Raw genomic sequence first — 21,821 nt, forward strand, 5'->3', positions numbered from 1 at the left:
TAGAAGCTTAATAGGACATAGTTTTGACCTTATATCACATTTTTTATGAATATAATAATCAAACAAATGTAATATTTATTATTCTTGGTTTATATGTATTATAGTTATCTATTCAACTAAAATATGTGTAATATATACCTATAATTATATAGCTAAGTTAGAATTATAAACAAATGTATATAGAAGTATTTCTCTCCTGTTTAAATAATTATATGAGTGATATGTCAATGTCATATCGTTTTGATACAGAAATTCGGATAAACTTTTGTTATGATCCATTGTAAAGTGTAGTGTACTCAATAAACATTTGTGAAGAAAACACGAATCCATAAAGCACATATAACTAGGCCTTCTGAAATTAATGACCAATTCAGCTCATGCCTTATATGATGGCTTGTATTTACGGTTAGAAATGTGAAAAAAAAGAGACAGAGAAAGAAATAGAATGAGAGGGAGTGTGTGGGAGAGAGAGAGAGAGAGAGAGAGAGAGAGTGAGAGTGAGAGAGAGAGAGAGAGAAAGAGAGAGAGAGAGAGAAAATATGAAAACGAGCATCGATATAAGAAAAGCGTGATTTATTTATTATGCGAAGGACGGTCCTTTATTTTCTATGCTGTTAGAAGAAAATTTTAATTCAGCCGAATTGCATGTAGTTAGTCCTTAATGATGTTCCTCCGAGTTCATATGACACGTTTCTGTACAATATTCTGCACCTGCTTGTATCATCAAAAAAATTAGTCTCAGTTAAAAAACCCGTTATTAGTTGATATATAATCGGTAATTTTTTATGTGATTTAATGAATGATCGAAAATGGATACAGAAAACTAGCTATTTGATATTTCGAAAGCTGAGTCCCAGCTATATCTGAAAAAGTAGGAGCATTGCTCAGTGCTAAGGGCGTGGCTCGAAGGGGACTATTCCGAAGACGCCGTCGTCGTTATTGATCGACTGCGTTCTGTTGTCGACCATAGCAGGGACTTGGGAAGGGCATTGTGAAAAATGTCCAGTCATAGTGTACGTGTGTGTGTGTGTGTATATACATATTATAAACCCTCAACGCACAGATATATAAGTTGCCTCGAATACTCCGATCGGCTACGAAGATATAGTTACGACGATCATTACTTAGATGAAAATTTTTTGAACCAGTCTCGTTTATCTGATGAGGGTTTATAAACAACTTATTACTTAATATTATTATTATCATTGTGTATTCTTTTTATTACCATCAACATCATCGGCTTTATTATTATCATTATAATTGTACAAGCTGGTTCATATTATATAACATACACATACAAACATAATATGCGTCATTCCACTATACCCGACTAGCTATAAATCATAAGCTTCACTATTCCCACTTCCACGACGAAACTTCCAATTGGTCAGAGATCTTCCCCCACTTCTTCCGTTTTCTACTCTTAGGAACCTTCGTGTTACGAAAGAAGATTCTCGAAGAACACTTCCATTTCGACTGCGTAACCTGCTCTTTACTCTTATATATCTCTTCACAATCTTGCAACATCTTTGAACTTTCACATAGAGAAAAATAAACTTAAGTCGTTTAACCGATTCAGTGAAGACTAATCAGATATCGTAGAAGAGAGTGTCATCGTTTCTATATTGGTGAATCAATAACAAAGGAGCACATTAAACAAATCGCACACTTATAAATGACTGTAACAGAGTAAGTAATGCAATAATTTTTCCTGTGTTAAAAAGCAGTGTCTGCATAATAATCTACACACGAATAGAAAACAGGGGATGACACTATTTCGCGAGAAAGAGAGCTTAGTAGTTTAATGTATTTGTCAGTATTTTCGCATACAAAAGTCATTCGTGGTCTTACATGGCTAGGTAACGATTTTCGAAAATACATAAAATCCCCGATTAGCTTCAATCGAATCTTTCAAAAAAATAACAAATATCATTGGGACGAAACATAAGAGAAAGCATTTTAAAATATGTAGTATTCTATAGTCAATGTTTCAAATAGTACGGCTGAAATATATATAGAAAAATTTAAGGATTCGATAGGATTGTGTGGTTACGAGAAGACGTTGACGCTGTAATATAATTCATCGTGAAACAATTATGATGATCACGATAACAACTTTTCATTAGTTTCTGTTCTCTATTTAGCAATTTATATACTTATGTTGCGTTAATGATCGTTTAAATCTGTAATTTTTTACATTAACGGTTGTCCATCTGTACATGTTCCTTTCTTATTTCATTCGGAAAATTCTTTACAACGTCGAAATTAAACTGAGAGAAGTAATACTTGTACTATTTTTATTGATAATATAGTCGTAGGTATTATTATATTATTACAATATGTACATAATGGACATAATAATTACGTTTTTATTACTATTATTATTATAAGAGTTTATAGCATTATATTATCATATTATATACTAGCTCTTTCATGCTGATATGTTTACATATATCTCAGAGTCTGTGTCCGAAAATACGTAAAATGCATAAAATACGGAAACAATCACGCTAGTTTAATTTATATCGAGTATGATTTAGTTATCTTTACTTCGGCTATCTACTTCTTCATTCCTCATGTAACGATAAAACTGAAACAGAATCTGTAAAAATACAGAACATGGATTGTACTAAATGTATATAGAACATGTTCTTTTTCCAACATAGTATATTAATGTAGTGAAAGATATTCCATTGCCGATATCTGGAATTATTTATATATCCGTATATCGATTTCATTGTCGTATATCGATATTGCGATACAGGTGCAATGCGTCGTAATTGTACATTCCCCATTTTACATAATATAAAAAAGAATATATAGGAAATCGTTTGGAAGAATCAAATGACAAATAGAAAACAAAGCAAATTGAAATTTTGTATTCGTTAACAATCATGCAAATAAGTTTGAAAGTAAGTACGATATTTCTATACGAATTGACGTAATTTATTGAATCCGTATACATTTTAAATTTGAATCTTTCTTGAATCATATCACAAAAATTAAAAAAAGAAGAGAAAAAAATTAGGTCTTCGCTAGTTGCCTACAAACATTTTCGGGTGAATGCTCTACCATCTGAGCTATCGAGGAACTTTCTGGCTAAATTTACTTACATAGATAGATCTAAAACATATGTAATTGCTGTAACTCGATATACATGTATTGGGGTCTGATTTGAACCATAAACTGTAACCGATTTCTGATACGAATAAACCACCTTTTAACATGCAATGCATCATTTATTGTGATTTTTTTATTCTTAATACGTTGATTTTTTGCATTGAAACAATGCGTTTGTATTTCCTAAATACTTTTTTCTTTTGTCAAATAATAGGGGTACGAACAGTCATATTTTCTACATATAAATTTCATCACGTGCGTCGCGAAACAACTACTCGTTAAGGTGTGGGGTACAATGGTGATAAGAAAATGGTTTTAATATACTTAGATGGGGTGTGTGGGGGAGGGGACAGAGCAGAAAGAGCACTGTTTCATTTATCCACATTACAATAAATCGCTGCTCAGAAAGATAAGAAGTGAAACAAGCCTGAATGTAACGTTTTTTCTTGCAACGAGAGTAGGAGTCGTGGATGAGGTTTTTCGCTGCGTGCCTCGACCGGGGCTCGAACCCGGGACCTTTCACTTGCCGAACAAGCACTCTGCCATCTGAGCCACGAAGACCTACGATTACACATCTATGTAATTGAGTTTATATACTACATCCAATTTCTTGCTATGTTTATCGTTTTATATATATTAGAGAGAAATTATTTTTCTGTGATTATAACTTTTCGTATACTATATATATAAAACTTAGTAGTACATATTTATTTTTCAACAATAAATATTTTATGAACTATTTAGTAACGTATAGAGTTACGTGTACAATGTTTTAGAATATTTCCGATAAGACAGATACCGATTACGAATACATACGATGTTAATCGAGAGCTTCTTTAGATTTTTTATGTACATCAGCGGCAGTCTCAAAATAGATGTTAATTATCTTATACAAAACTAGTTCTGTTGCGTAGAATTTTGAAGTTTTATTTCTCTCATATGTTCTTAATAACACTAACGTACACATCAAATTTATAATTATCGGTAATTACTTTACATTTTCTCCACTTTGCTGTGTATATATTCTTTTTGTATAACGTAATATTATATAATGGAAGCTTAATAGGACATAGTTTTGACCTTATATCACATTTTTTATGAATATAATAATCAAACAAATGTAATATTTATTATTCACGGTTTATATGTATTATAATAATCTATTCAACTCAAATATGTGTAATATATACCTATAATTATATAGCTAAAGTATAATTATAAACAAATGTATTTGGAAGTATTTCTCTCCTGTTTAAATAATTATATGAGTGATATGTTAATGTCATATCTTTTTTGATACAGAAATTCGGATAAACTTTTGTTATGATCCATTGTAAAGTGTAGTGTACTCAATAAACATTTGTAAAGATAACACGAATCCATAAAGCACATATAACTAGGCCTTGTGAAATTAATGACCAATTCAGTTCATGCCTTGTATGATGGCTTGTATTTACGGTTAGAAATGTGAAAAAAAAAAGACAGAGAAAGAAATAGAATGAAAGGATGTGTGTGGGAGAGAGAGAGAGAGAGAGAGAGAGAGAGAGAGAAAATATAAAAACGAGCATCGATATAAGAAAAGCGTGATGAAATAGTGGTCATACGAGTAAGAAAAGGAAAAGGAACATGTTAAGAACTCGAACGCACCGAGGAGAAAGAAAGGTAAGCGAAACAAATCTAAGATCGAAAACAGCCAATAACATTACAGTATAATGATCGTCATTGCGAAGGATGGATTTGAGAAAAGAGAACGGACTTAAGAAAAGACAAAGATACGAAGATAAACAACAAAAACGTAAAGATCAATACTAAGAGAAGGAAAGTAGGTTTGTGATTAAGTGAAAGTAAATACTCCCTATTAACTATAGCTGACAAACTGTTTATTATCAGGTCAACCGTTCATTATAAGAAAAGGGCGGTAAGAGCAGGGCGTTTTACAGAAATCATAGGAATATTACCAATATTCGAGTGGATTATTGAAGATTTAGAGATTAGAAAATAAATTCGAATTTATTTGTAAGTGAACAAAATCGACAGTAACAGGTTTGATAAAATAATATATGATTGAAATATAAAAGAACAGTATATCACTTAGTATATCACTCAGTTCATAAGTATAGGTAACCAACAAAACGCTAAGGCAAGATATTGTCGGGAAATTGTGCCGAGAAGATAGTGTCGAAGAGATAATATACTTCATATATTGATAAACTATAGCTGTTGGAATATTAATTGTATGTATCACTATTGATAAAATTAAAGCAAAAGTGAAGATAGCAATTATTTGGATGAAATATCTTGCAATCGGTTTGATCGTGGACGATACTTATATTAAGCATGGGCAAATATTTCCAAAAATATGGGCATATCTGCAGTTATAGATTCAGTACGATAAAATAAACAAAATTCGGAGGAATATGTATTTCCAGTGTTATAAATGGATGAAATGTAAGGTAACTCTGTATTTTTTCTTTTTAATTTTTCCTTCTCCCTCTCTTTTTCTCGTCCTGTCTCACTCTCACCCTGTCTTCCACTCTCTCTTTTTTTTCTTTTCCCTCTCTCTTTCCCTTTATTTATTATGCGAAGGACGGTCCTTTATTTTCTATGCTGTTAGAAGAAAATTTTAATTCAGCCGAATTGCATGTAGTTAGTCCTTAATGATGTTCCTCCGAGTTCATATGACACGTTTCTGTACAATATCCTGCTCCGGCTTGTATCATCAAAAAAATTAGTCTCAGTTAAAAAACCCGTTATTATTTGATATGTAATCGGTAATTTTTTATGTGATTTAATGAAAGATCGAAAATGGATACAGAACACTAGCTATTTGATATTTCGAAAGCTGAGTCCCAGCTATATCTGAAAAAGTAGGAGCATTGCTCAGCACTAAGGGTGTGGCTCGAAGGGGACTATTCCGAAGACGTCGTCATCCTTATTGATCAACTGCGTCTGTTGTCGACCATGGCAGAGACTTGGCAAGGGCATTGAAAGATAATCCTGTCATATTATGTATGTGTGCGTGTGTGTATTATAAGACCCAACGTACAGATATATAAGGTTGCCTCGAATACTCAGATCGGTTACGTATTTACGAAGACCAGCCCTTCGATGAAAAGTTTTTGGACCAATCTCGTTTATCTAAGAGGATTTATAAACTGCCTATTACGTAATATTATTATCATTGTGTTTTCTTTTTATTACCATCAACATCATCGGCTTTATTATTATCATTATAATTGTACAAGCTGATTCATATTATATAACATACACATACAAACATAATATGCGTCATTCCACTATACCCGACTAGCTATATAACCCGCTACTTCCACTTCCACGACGAAACTTCTAATTAGTGAAAATTCTTCCCTCTTCTTCTGTTTTTTACTTTTAGGAAGCTTCGTGTTACGAAGGAAAATTCTCGAAGAACACTTCCATTTCGACTGCGTAACCTGCTCTTTACTCTTATATATCTCTTCACAATCTTGCAACATCTTTGAACTTTCACATAGAGAAAAATAAACTTAAGTCGTTTAACCGATTCAGTGAAGACTAATCAGATATCGTAGAAGAGAGTGTCATCGTTTTTATCTTGGTCAATCAATAACAAAGGAGCACATTAAACAAATCGCACCCTTATAAATGACTGTAACAGAGTAAGTATTGCAATAATTTTTCCTGTGTTAAAAAGCAGTGGCTGCATATTAATCTACACACGAATAGAAAACAGGAGATGACACTATTTCGCGAGAAAGAGAGCTTAGTAGTTTAATGTATTTGTTAGTATTTTCGTATACAAAAGTCATTCGTGGTCTTACATGGCTAGGTAACGATTTTCGAAAATACATAAAATCCCCGATTTGCTTCAATCGAATCGTTCAAAAAAACGACAAATATCATTTGGACGAAACATAAGAGAAAGCATTTTAAAATATGTAGTATCCTATATTCAATGTTTCAAATAGTACGGCTGAAATATATATAGAAAAATTTAAAGATTCGATAGGATTGTGTGGTTCCGAGAAGACGTTGACGCTGTAATATAATTCATCTTGAAACAATTATGATGATCACGATAACAACTTTTCATTAGTTTCTCTTCTCCATTTTGCAATTTATCTACTTCATGTTACGTTAATGATCGTTTAAATCTGTAATTTTTTATATTAACGGTTGTCCATCTGTACATGCTCCTGTCTTATTGAATTTGGAAAGATTCTTTACAAAGTCGAGATGAGGTATTAAACTGAGAGAAGAGATACTTTTTACGTCTGGAACATCCGGGATTTGACATCATGGAATCAAGACATGGTTTATTGTTGAAGAGTTTAGCTTTTATTTGCGGATACGAAACCTGCTCGTAGCGTTATAGGTCTGATTATTTTCAAGTATTCATAAAATTACCGTCGTTACCTTCATTACGAATTAAAAACGGAAAACATGAAATATCATTGGAATAAAGCACAGGAAAAAACATTACAACATATAAAGGATCATTTGTTGAATTTTGGAAAATTATGTATCAGATATCGCAAATTTATAACTCTTAAACGAGTTCTGGAATACACACAACCTCCTGCCAAGAATGAATAGGAAAAACGGCATTGATAAAGTGTTGACTGTCGCTTGCTTTTAGTTTTGCACAGTAATAGGTGAATATCTCAGGAAAGTCGAATTGTCGCTTGTACGAATTCAACGCATTGGGCATCGGTTGTCCGTCGGAACAATTCCGCTTTGATTAAATTTATTTTTATATTACGATTAAAACGGACCGTCGTAATCTTAAGTTATTTGCATGAAAAATAAATACAAGAATACAAATGTGCCTTTGTTTCCCCCGATTATAAGGTTTTAACTGTGCTGTATATTACCAGAATAATAAAGTACATGATATTTATATACATAAATGTAATATTTCCCAAAAATAAAATATTCTCATTGACGTTACTATTGCAAAATAGAAAGTATGTAATGTACTTGAAAATTTAATTTTTATTAAGAGACCTTAGATATTTTATTAATTTTTATTAATTAACATAAAGAATTAAATTTTTATTAATTATATAATCTTAATTATTATTATATTATTACAATATATACACAATGGACATAACAATTACGTTTTTATTACTAATATTATTATAGGAGTTTATATCATTATATTTTATACTAGATTTTTCGTACTGATATGCTTACATGTATGTCGGAGTCTCTATCCGATAATCCGTAAAATATATAAAATACGGAAACAGTCAAGCTAGTTTAATTTATATCGAGTACGATTTAGTTATCTTTACTTCGGCTATCTACTTCTTCATTTCTAATGTAACGGTAAAAATGAAGGAGAATCTGTAAAAATACAGAACCTGGATTGTACTAAATGTATATAGAACATGTTCTTTTTCTAACATAGCAAATTAATATAGTGAAAGATATTCCATTGCCGATATCTGGAATTATCTATATATTCGTGCATTGATTTTTTTGTCGTATATCGTTATTGCGATACAGGTGTATTGAGTTTCAATTGTACATTCCCCATTTTATAATACAATATATATAGTATATAATAATATAATATCTATAATTATAAATATAATATAATATATATAATTATAATATATATAAATATAAAAAAGAATATATTGGAAATCATTTGGAAGAATCACATGACTAATAGAAAAAAAAAAACAAATTAAAATTTTGTATTCGTTAACAATCATGCAAATAAGTTTGAAAATAAGTATGATATTTCTATACGAATTGACATAATTTATTGAATCCGTATATATTTTAAATTTGAATCTTCCTTGAAACATATCACAAAAATTAAAAAAAAAAAGAAAAAAAATTAGGTCTTCGCTAGTTGCCTACAAACATTTTCGGGTGAATGCTCTACCATCTGAGCTATCGAGGAACTTTCTGCCTAACTTTACTTACAGATGAATCTAAACATCTGTAATTGCTATAACTCGATACGAAAGGGGATTTGGTTCAATTTTCATCGTCAGGAATAAGGCATTTCAGATACGATACTTTCTATACAAAGACTCTTTTTAATTTTCTCTATTTTGCTAATTATTTTATTGTGATTTTTTACATATTCTTAAATGCGTTTGTGTAAATTTATATATGTCCTTTTTGATTCCACACAATCGGTTGTATTTAGAATTTCACTTTAATTGTGGTGATTTTCCAATTCTTTTCATTTGTCGGGCAGAGGGGTATTTATATTGTATAATTGGTCAGGAATTCGGTGGACAAATAAATTTTAGGATTTAATGTTTATTTCAAGGGGCGTGGTGAAAGTGATATAAAAATGGGGAGTATACGTTCTCTTCAAAAAATCATAGTAATAATTATGTTTTTTTCTAATCCTTCATACTAGATTAAGCACATGAAAACTTTTTTTTTGGGTTTCACAGAAACCATCGTATCTTTGTTTCTTTGTTCAATTAATTATTGAAATGTTTAATCTTATTTTTTCGCAAATTGTTGAAAGGGGATTGTATTTAAATATTACATAAATTGGTCATCTTCTATGCATTTAGAGATATACCAACAACGATTAATTCATCAATGGGTGTATGGTAAAGTGATCAGAAAACCGGAAATTAATGGGACTGAACACGAGGAATTGAAATCTACAATTTAATCCGAAAATGATCTTGGATAAAATCGTAAAACCAACACATAGAGAAACGAGTTCAACTGAGAAAGAAAGTTGCGGGAGTTCCTCGACCGGGATTCGAACCCGGGTCCTTTCACTCGCCGAACAAGCGCACTACCACCTGAGCCACAAAGACCTATGTCCATGTATTTATATAAATGTGTTTATATACCACATCTAATTTCTCTGTATGATTAACAATTTTTATATATATTATAGAGAAATTATTTTTCTGCGATCATAAGTCTATGTAATACTATATTCAACTTAGTAATACGTACTTATTTTTTACAATAAATTTTTAATGAACTATGTAGTAATGTGTAACGCTATGTAACGCTTTTAGAATACTTGTGTTAAATCAAGTGCCGATTACGAACAGTTACGGAAGAAACCAAGTGCTTCCGAAGATTTCTTAAAAAAGGCTGCGGAAAGTATAAAGTAGAAGTTAATTATTTTACACGAAATCTTGTTCTGTTTAGTGGAATTTTTAAGTTTTATTTTTCTAAAACGTTCTTGATAACACTTACGTATATATCTGAAGGTATAAATACAGTATATCGATAATTAATTTACATCTCCTACATTGTACACATGCCTTCCTTTTTTTATTATGTAATATTGTATAATAGAAGCTTAAAAAAATCGAAAGATATAGATTTGACCTCACATTTTTTATGAATATAATAATTAAACAAATGTAATATATATTATTCAGTGTCTATAAGTATTATAGTAATTTATTTAATTAAAGTATGTTTAATATATACAATAACATCGCTGAAGGCATAACAAATGTAGATAGAAGTATTTCTCTCCATAAAGTCTCCTTACAATTATGTGAGTGAAACGTAGAAGATATATTTTCTTTGATTTAGAAAGTCGGATGAATTTTTGTTATGTGCAATGATAAAGTGTTCTGTTATAAGTATGATATTTCTATACGAATTGACATAATTTATTGAATCCATATATATTTTAAATTTGAATCTTCCTTGAAACATATCACAAAAATTAAAAAAAAAAAGAAAAAAAATTAGGTCTTCGCTAGTTGCCTACAAAGATTTTCGGGTGAATGCTCTACCATCTGAGCTATCGACGAGTATCAAGAAAAATATACAAAGAAAACACAAATTGATAAAACACATATGAGGAATGTATAGAATGTTTTGTTAATTTTAAGAAAATATTAAATAAAATATTTCTTTTTTATATTAAGGAAGAAACGTGGAGAACAGCGAGGATGGTCTTATATTGAAGACTTCGATTTCATAATAGATACTATCCTCTATCCAGAATATAGCGCTATGACCTTATCCTTACTTTTTAATAACATACGTGATTCTTTTCCTTAATAGCCCATATAAAAAGAAGTATTCAATTTAGTTTATAAGCAATGGTAATATTCATGATCGGCAATTTAGTATTAACTTATAATATTCTATAGGACTTATTGATATCGCAAAGACCATTTTCTTGATTTAATTTTTTATACATCGTAATTGACATATCGTATACTTACAAATAATTTTCTCAATTCGAAATTTCCGAAAAGGATAACATATATATATATATATATATATATATATGTATATATACATATAGATTTATATATAGATTTATATATATATTTATATATTATTATTGTGTATCCTGTTTTTATTGCTTTGTTTGTTTATTACTCATAGATTAGGTTCTAAATTATTAATATCATATAATTTTCATTTTTTTCATCTAATAGTAACTAACTGATTGTAATACATATATATTAATAAGAAGATAGATATAACGTATTATAATACACGTAATGTTCATATGTGTTCTGACAAATGTATATATAACAAGATATTATGAATTTATGAGAATCCGAGAAGTTAGGAGAAACATAAAGAAAATAAGAAAGAATAGGGAAGTAAAAGTAAGAGGCAATAATTAACTTGTTGATTTGTATTATTTCGGACGGTGGTACCTTTATTTCATGAATTTCCCTTTTGAATAGGTTCATTTCTGAGTTATTCTGTTAATGTAAAATCTACATTAAAAATATAAAGAACAATTATACCTTTTCTGTTCTTATTATTCTTGCTTATTCTAATTGTAGAGAAATTATATTACTCATAAATAATAATTTTCTCTCCGTCCTCTTACACATTTGTACATAGATCTGCCAATAAGTATCATCGGAGTTTTGAATACGGACCAGGCCGAAAGTTGTAAATGTTTTTTCAAATCAATTATTCTACTTTGAGGTATTTTAGGCTCACCTAGGTTTACAAATTGTCAGAAGCTTTCTATTTTCTTACACATTAAAAAATTCTTTACATATTGAAAAAAAGAAAATTAGCCTCAATACTAGACTCGAAAAAGTGTAGTTGATATTTAAATTCTATAGTCACTCTTTTAACTAAATCCCGTATTTAAGATAACAGTTTAATTGAAATTGTGTAACCGAGTAACAATTGTTTCAACTTAAGAGATAATAACAGAAAAAATACATTTCTATATACAAAATTCAAGAAAGAAATAACGAAACAAAATATAATATTTATTCTTGTATAAACATACGTTTTTTTTCCTTTTCCCAATTCCCTGTCCTCAACTTGATATCATTTAACTATTAATTCCGTTCATGTGACGATTGTCACGAGTTATGTTATATTACACAATAGCTTCAAGGGTTTGGCTTTTACGTATTAGTTATGATCAATATTGAATGTGCCATTTCTTGTGTCAAAAAAGTTTAATTTACTGTTTTCATATTCCGTATCAATCCATTATTATAAGCATTATTCTACTACTTACATATTACATGAAAGTCATCGAAGACACACATACACATATTACGTCACTTAATATTTTATTAATACATATTTGACTTGTTTCTATTTATTATCCATTTATCTATTTATTTAGCTATATACATACATACGCATGTATATATATATGTATATATATGCGTATACATGTGTGTGTGTCTATATATATATATATATATATATATATATATATATGTATATATATATAATATAGAAAATTTTGTTGTATATTTTAGTTCGTTTTCGTTTTTGTTATTATGATTTATATTATGATCTCTTATAGTTAATTCAGCCATGAACGACGTTATGGCAGCTTCACGAAGAAGAAAATGTACATATATATGAGATCCTCGAATCGAACTCGAAGGAATATCAATTTCCACTTTCATGAATGGATGGAATATAAAATAATTTTGTATCTCTTTCTAAATCTCTCTCTCTCTCCCCCTCTCTCTCTCTCTCTCTCTCTGTTTCTTTCTAACTCCTCTATTAATTATTGTAACAGCAATTCTCTTCCTTACCTACTTTTGACAAAACTGAAGAAACTATTGCTGATTATTATATACGCTGCTAGAAGAAAATTTCGTTTCAACCAAGTTGCATGTAACTAGACTATAATGATAGTCCACATAGTTCATATAAAACATTTATCTACAAAATCATGTTCTGGCTTCTACAATTAAAAATATAAGGCTAAGTCATAAAACTCATTATCTGTTAACATATAATCAAAAATATTAGTTGCTTGATATTTCGAAAACTAAGTTCCAGCTATATCTGAAAACGTGGGAGCAATGCTATATTAAGGGTGTGGTTTGAAGGGGACTATTTCGAAGACACTGTCGTCGTTATTGATCATGTGAACGGTCTGTGGCAAGGTCTTGGCAAGGGCATTCGAAAAAATTCCTATACACACCCACACACACACACCCACACACACATATATATAAATATAAGGTTGCCCCGAATACTCGTAGCGGTTACCTAGTTACCAAGACCCTCCCTTGATCGAAGAGTTTACGGACAGATCTTGTGTATCTGACCAGGCTTTACAAAGATAACGATGCCGAAATATCCGTAAAAGTGAAAGTTGGAAACTTATTTTTTAACTATTCGTCATCATAGTATTACTGGCCGATGAATGTGAATAAAGCGTACTTTATTATAATATTGTATACCGATAAAGCACATTTATCACGCAAAAACGTTGAACATCGTTTTCTATCATGGCAAGGGAAAGTCCTTAGCCTTACGTGAAATCTTAAAATTATGAAGTTCATTTTTTGTCCAAAAAATTATATTTACTGTATACATTCCACTCAAATATCCACATTATGATCATCATTATTATGTAACCTTTTCGATATTATTACTATCATTTAATATTACTATTATCATTGTATATTCTTCTTATCATTATCAACACCATCGGGTTAATTATTATCATTATAATTGTAACAAAATTGCTTTCTACAGAATAGCATACACAAAGAAACATAACATATGTTAACCCACATTATCCTGCTAGCCTTAAACACAAGCTCCACTACTCCAGCTTTCACGACGAAACCTCCAGCTGGTTCGAAGGACATTTCGATTTGGACCACGAAATCTATTCTCCACACTCGCATACAACTTCTCAATCTTATAACATTTCTATATTATCAATGGGAGATAGAAACACAAGTCTATTAACCTATTAAATGGAGACAAAACGAATATCGGGGAAGAAAGTGCTATCGTCTCTATCTCGGTGAGTCAAAAAGAAAGAGCATATTAAACAAATGGATCACTTGCGTTACATCTTTATAAATGACTGTAATAGAGAAAGTAAAGCAATAATTCTTCCTTCGTTAAAAAATAGTGTTCGCAGTATAATATATGCAGGAATACAACATTGGAGATTGTACTATTTGACGAAAAAGAAAGCTTAGTAGTTTACTGTATTTGTCAGCATTTTCGTAAATATACAAAAGTTTTCTTTCATTTTATAGGTCTAGGTAACAACTTTTAAGGATTTATAAAATTCTTTCATCGATTAGCTTGAATCGAATTGTTAAAAAGAACGAAAAATAATATAGGGACAAAAAGTAAGATAAAGCATTTTAAAATATATGATTTCCTATATTCAAAGTTTCAAATAGTACGGCGTGTGCTGAAGTATATATGAATCCATACATTTAATGATTCCATAGAAAGTATGCGGTTATGAAAAAACGTTGACGCTACAATATAATTCATCTTCTTGATACAATAATGATATTCACTGTAATCACTTTTCATTAGTTTTCGATCTCTACTTAACAATTTATCTACTTCATTTTTGGTAAAATGCCCATTTAAATTCTTAATTTTTTACATTAACGGTTGTACATCTGTACCTGTTCCTTTCTGATTGAATTTGAAAAGATTTTTTACAAAGTTGAAATGAGCTATTAAACTGAGAAAACTTTCTATATCGGGGAATACCCGAGATTTGAAATCAGTGAAGATGGCATAGTTTACAGAAAATGAAAGCTTAATTGTTTAAGGGTTTAGCTTTTATTTGCTGATACGAAACCTGCTCGTAGTGTTATAGGTCTAACTATTTTCAATGATTCATAAAATTACTCGTTGTTACCTTAAAAGATATTAAAATAGAAAAACATGAAGTATCATTTGAGCAAAGCACAGAAGAGAATATTTCAACTTATAAAGAGTCATTTGTTGATATTTGAAAAATTATGTATCATGTATTGCAAATTTATAATTCTTGAACGGATATTCAGCTTTGTATTATGAAAGAATAAGAAGAGCCACATTAATAAGATGTTGCTTGCTTTCAATTTTGCACATTAATAGGAGAATAATCATGAAGAGTCAAATTACCCCCATTTTCTTAATGATAGCTTACAGATATTTCTGAGTCTCTACACTCTGAAACGTACGACCTAGAAGATACGGAGAAAATCACACTCATTTCATTCATATCAAGTATGATTTATTTTTCCTTATTTCGGCTTTTTTTTCTTCATTTTCTTTGCAGCGATAAAAACAGAATAGAATTTGTAACCGTATAATACCGTTGAATTGTATTAAATGTATAGAGGATATCTTTGTATTCCAAGTACATGGCAAATTAATACGAAGGAAGGAATTCCATTATCGACAACGAGAATTACCGATATAACGATATATCGATCTCATTCTATACGTTTTTCAGTGCGATAATATATATGTAATGCATTTTAAACGTGATTGCACATTTCCTATGTTACATAGTATAAAAAAAATTTATTGAAAATTATTTGTAAGGATCAAATGACATGTAGAAAAAAAGAGGAAGAAAATCCGTTACTCATTATAAAGCATTGCGATAATATAGAAATGATATGATAGATCTATACGAATTGACATATTTTATTAAATCCATATATATTTTACATTAGAATCTTCCATGAAACATATCTCAAAAATGAATAAATAGAAAGATAAAAAATTAGGTCTTCGATTGATGCTTACAAAGATTTTTGGGTGAATGCTCTACCATGTGAGCTACCGAGGAATTTTCCGGCTAAATTTTCCTGCAGATACATCTGAACATCTGTGTATGCTGTGAATCAAGAATGAATATAGAGATAGTCTAATTTTTAATATAAGATTTAATTGTGGTTTTTCATATCCTTAATGCGAGAGTAAGCATATATTCTCTCTTTCTTTGGTTACATACATACAAACCAGTCATATACTTTTTGTTCGTTCCCGCAATAATTAATTACGGTGTTTAATTGTCCTTTTCTTTTCTTTTGTTAAGATTGTAGGGAATTATCAATGTTATATAATTCGTCAGGTATTCATTATGATAACAATAATTATTTAAAAAGGATGATGGGGGACACGTGATAGGAGAAAACAGGAAATATAGGACAATACGAGGGATTCAAGTTTAAATTTAATCTGAGAATGAAAACTAAGATAATTTACAACACGAACAAATTTTAAAGGATCCATTAAAAATTGCACGCACCAGGACGGTGTTTTTTCAACCAGGACGCGAACCTGGGACCTTTCATTTGCCGAAAAAGCACTCTATCATTTGAGCCACGAAGACCTATACATACATTTGTAGTTAACCAAGGTTATATGCCGTATCCAATTTCTTGATATACTTATAAAGTTCTATATAATTTAATAAGAAATTATTTTTCTGCGAACATGATCCTATGTAATAATATATTCAACTAGTACATGTTTATCTTTTAACAATAAATTTTTAATGAACAATTTAGTAATGTGAAGAGCTACGTAACATTCTAAAAATACTTGCGTTAAATTAGGTTTGGGTAAATTATGAATATTTACGGAAGAAATTGAATGCTTCCGTAGATTTTTGAATTAAGTCCATCCAAGACATAAAGTTGTAGTTACTTATTTTATACGAAAAACTAGTTCTGTTTAAAAACTAGTTCTGTTTAGAATAACTTTTCAGTTTTATTTCTCTAAATTGCTCTTAATAACACGTATATATTCTTATAAATATATAACTACGGAATATCGATAATTAATTTACATTCCCTCCATTTTGCTACATACGTCGTCCTTTTTATTATATAATATTGTATAATAGAAGCTTAATAAAAACGAGGGATATAATTTTGATCTTATCTCGTATGATTTGCCAAAAATAATAATCAATTAAATGAAATATTTATTATTCATCTATATGTATTATAGTAATATGTGTGTGTGTGTGTGTGTGTCTAATCGCTGAAAGCATAACAGATTTATATATAAAAGTATTTTTCTCTATAAATTAATCAAATAATTACGTAGAAGTATTATTTTCTTTGATTTAGATAATCGGGTCAACTTCTGTTAAATATAATTATAAAATATAATCTTCTTAAAATAAATAAAGAAAGCTAAAACGAATAAATAAGATTAGTATGAGAAGTGTTAAAACGGCTATCGAGCATACAATGCTTTCTTGATTATAAGAAAATATTGAATAAAATTATTAACGAGGCAATCGTACGAAATCAACAGTACCCACTGTCTCTTCTCATCATTATTGATCAACAGATATAACGGACAAATAAGGAATCAGAATATACTGAGGGTTATGATATGATGAAATTACACTAATTCGAATGTGCATGTTAACTTCTTATATTAAAGAACCATGGAGAACAGCGAGAATGGACTTATATTGTAAGCTTTCATCGTCCTGAATAGGGTCCTCTGTCCAGACTATAGCGCAATGTGGTATGAGATGATCATATTGCGGCTATTAATATTAGCGGATATGGTGTTACAAAGCAAATGCTGTATGAAATTCTCTATTCCTTCTACGATATTTTTTCACGGAATAATGATTTGATCACAAAATTCTATTGGAATAACGTACGGTAGTTTATCTAAAACTACATCAGTAGTTGAACGCAACAGGAGCACTTTAAATCTCGTATAACATTCTAGTAAACGTTTGTCTGGTTTACTAAACATTGTATCATGCTAAGAACATTGATACTTAATGATATCCGCTACTTGATATTCAATTCTTTCAAGGTATACGTGAACAATGTGACTAACTTCATATTTCCTTCATTTTTCTCTCACTGTACACGTTCTGTCTTTAAAAATACGTTGACTTCCTGTACGATATTTCATATTTAATGTTCTATAGACATGTCTCTCTACGAACGCTATAGGTTATGGAAACTAAATTATTTTATCATCGATAGTAAATGTGCAATCGTATTTGTTTTGACCAATTCTGCGGAACTGGAGAATTCAAAAGTATCTTCTACGATGATATGGGCTTTCATCAGTTCTTGTATTATTCCCTGCCTATTATTGATACTCTTCGGGATGAACAAAACGTTTGAGAATGTACAATGTTCGCGTTAAAATTCCCATTAATTTCGTTTATTAATTAAAATTGATTAAACGTCAATAATATTTTATTTATATCTGTAAATTATCTTTTCGTTACTACTCGTTTCTGCGAATAAAAGTGTACGTCTTTGTTACCCATGATGATTATTTTTCTCACATTTCGTACTTATTTCTCATGCATTCGAACAATCTGTTATTTGCTTGTGTGAAAAGGACTGCTGTCTTTTATCATTATTCTGTAAAACTTTTTGTACTTTTCTTAGCAACATTATATAATATTAGCTATCCCCCTTATTCTCTAATAATGTTGACGTCTGTCTGTATTGTTCGTAAATTTGACTTTCTTATCTTTTTTCCATTGGTATACCAAACAGTTATTTGACAGTTTCTTCACTATCTCATTTACTCTTCGTTATTCAAAATTATTTAACCAACAGATTTGAAATATCGATGCTCTTTTTATTACTATCAGACTTTCAGTACAGCATTTTACATTGCGATTTTTTAACTTCTGGTATAATGATCATATAATTTCTTTCACTTATTGTACTTTCCTGCAAATAAAAAGATACATATGTGGCATGTATGCCTATTACTGTTTGTTTACATTCGTTCGATTGCGAACACACTTTCTTGTTTCCTGAATTATTGTCTCCCTCCGTCTATATTTTTGTTGTCTCCGAGTATTCGTTCTATTTATAGCTCCGTCGCTATTTTATGATATACACGAACTACGTATTGACAATCTTTGTCCTCCAGTATTGTTGTTTTTTCGTAGATTTCGTTTACTTACTTTTAATACTTCTTGACGTGTTCGAGTTGCTTAAAAGTTCCTTTACATCGTTCATTACTCTTCTTAATTATAATTATATATCCAGAAATTTACGAAAGTCGGTAAATTTTTTTCGATTATTCTATTATTTGTACATTACACAATTAAGAGTGCCATATTCTATGAATCCGTATGGAATATAATGAGCTTCGCAGAATTTGCATTCGTTTCAAACTTGCGTTTATTTTCGCCTGTGACATCTTACAACAGATAACTTGTTAAGTAATTTTAGAAAGTGAATTTAGAAATCAATAGCTCTATATTTTGGATACCTTATTTTACGAAAAAGCTTTTGAAATAACAGAATATATGCAAAAAATGTACGAAGAGTGCTTCGATCAGAGAACTATTTCGTCTAGGATGAATAGGCATGAGAAAGTTATATATGAATACACAAAATAGGAAGGAGAAACTTCAATTTCAAAAAAATCGAAGAAATGTAAGTGTTGGGACAATGTAATATTTGCAGATGACAGCAAATTTCATATTGCATCTATAGTAGGGATAAAAGTTTGGCAAAAACGGAAAGAGACGCATAAACTAAAACATTTACAAGTTAAGATAAAGCACAATGATAACTCTATGATGGTTTGAGGTTGTTTTATTGATTTGTTTTCTAATATTGGTGTAGGTGAACACGAATTTACTGAAAATGTTTTGTATAGATACTTAAACATTTTACAAAATGATTTAAAGGAATAGTACCACAAATACGGGATATAAAAATTCATTTAAATTGTAACAATTGAAATTTTATCATTCTAAGGAAGAAGCTCCGATATTGTATGAAAATTTGCTCTAAAATAGCAAAAATGATTTTCAACTACCTCCACATCGTCTAATTTAAATCCTATAAAGGATCTGCGATAAAGTAGTTCATAAAGCGTAATAAATACAAAAGATGATTTAAAAATTGTATAATATATGAATAATAAATGATCAAGAAAGATTATTTGTACAATATAAAATAATTCAGAATGTGTATAATTGTTAATAGCATGTTATTTAAGATGAGATGTACCCGTTATTATATTAAATAATAATAAATAATGATAATTCCGCTTTATAAGCTCCAATATAAATTTTATTTGAAAAATGTCCCCATATTCTATCATACACATGATAAAATTATTCGCGTTATTTCGGGATTTTCTACAATATTTAAAGAACCATACGTAACAAATTAACAGTCCTCCGTTTCTGTTATCTATATACAATATTGTAATAGATGATAATTGTTTTTTGTTGCACATTGTATGTTTCCAATATCAAGGGTAAATATTAAATTTGTATTGGTATCCTAATATTTTTGTGATTGATTTCATATAGATATATGTGTGTATATCTATACATGTATAATACAATAGAAAATACACGCACTTCACCGTAAGTTACGATTTTTACTATTTTTTATTACTTCATTCTATACCTGTTTATGAGTAACATATAACGCATACATGTACGTGTGTGTGTGAATATTGAAATGTAATCGAAAGAAAGGAAGGAGAGAAAATACATTGCTTTCGAGAGATTACGATTTATCTTCGCGATTAACTGTTAGATATATTTTATCTTTTTAATATTTTTAATGAAATGATAAAAGCAGAATTTTCGTACAATTTATTCTCGGAAATATAATTTTCATCTTTATTAGTTTACAATGACAAATTATTGTATATATATGTTTGTATGTAAATATGAACCTTATGCCTAAATATTCGGCTGATCTTAACAACTCGCTATTCGGTTAACCCTTCTGTTTCACCGATGTTTTCGATACGAATATAATGACAGTATAATGACAAAAAATAGTAAGGGCTTCAACAGTAAGTCTCTTTCCTTTAAAGTGTTTTAAAATGGTACATAAGAAAATTTTATTTTTGTAAAATATCATGTTTGCTTACTTTTGAAATAACGAAAACGAGTGTACAATTGACTAATAATTAAAAATTAACATTTACATATACATAGAAGTAGATTGATGTAAATATTCTTTTTTCGAAATCTACTTATTTTATTCGTTTGATTTAATTACTTTATTCGAAATTTAATTGCTCTATTTGTTAATCGAAAATTATTAATAACTGTAATTAATTATTGCCTATTCTCTTTATTTTATACTGTTATTTCTATTATTGACAAATTTTTATTTTTAATCAAATCGTATTTATAACAATTAATTTGGAAACTTTGTGGCGTTATATCATAAGTGATTGTCAAGGTTCCGATGAGAAAACAATTAGACCAAGTTTGGCAGAAAATTACTAACCATTAATGATCTGAACTCGAGTAAGTTCTATTTAAAAATTTTTTATTGGATATATTGTATTGCCATTCTTCAATACTTTTTCATTAAAATACTTTACTGTAATATTTGCTGTGCTAAGGAAATCTGAGAAAAATAAGGTTAAGTCGAAAAATTCATCTTTTAATATATAATTGAAATAGGTATAGAAAAATTAGCTGTTTGATATTTCGAAAACTGAGTTTTAGCTATATCTGAAAA

General features: G+C 29.6%; 3 long non-coding RNA genes across 9 annotated transcripts in view; 2 read left to right on the forward strand and 1 right to left on the reverse strand.

The window, feature by feature from the left end:
• The window catches only part of LOC127071400 (uncharacterized), a 49,700-nt gene that overhangs the window by 12,750 nt on the left and 15,129 nt on the right, over positions 1-21,821 (reverse strand). For all 3 annotated transcript variants that reach the window (XR_007785009.1, XR_007785011.1, XR_007785012.1), the window contains exon 3: positions 3,052-3,642. This is a non-coding gene — a long non-coding RNA (uncharacterized LOC127071400). The remainder of the gene's footprint in view (positions 1-3,051; positions 3,643-21,821) is intronic.
• The window catches only part of LOC127071402 (uncharacterized), a 44,300-nt gene that overhangs the window by 7,110 nt on the left and 15,369 nt on the right, over positions 1-21,821 (forward strand). For 3 of the 5 annotated variants that reach the window (XR_007785022.1, XR_007785021.1, XR_007785018.1), the window contains exons 2-3: positions 6,515-6,776; positions 9,672-10,830. This is a non-coding gene — a long non-coding RNA (uncharacterized LOC127071402). Of the gene's footprint in view, positions 1-492; positions 1,690-6,514; positions 6,777-9,671; positions 10,831-21,821 lie in introns of those variants that run through there. The other 2 variants (XR_007785019.1, XR_007785020.1) reach the window with 2 other exon arrangements.
• LOC127071403 (uncharacterized) lies at positions 3,560-4,520 on the forward strand. Its single transcript, XR_007785023.1, has 2 exons — positions 3,560-3,699; positions 3,897-4,520. It is a non-coding gene; the product is annotated as an uncharacterized LOC127071403 (long non-coding RNA).

The sequence above is a fragment of the Vespula vulgaris genome, chromosome 21 (assembly GCF_905475345.1).
Source record: "Vespula vulgaris chromosome 21, iyVesVulg1.1, whole genome shotgun sequence".
Classification (NCBI taxonomy): domain Eukaryota; kingdom Metazoa; phylum Arthropoda; class Insecta; order Hymenoptera; family Vespidae; genus Vespula; species Vespula vulgaris.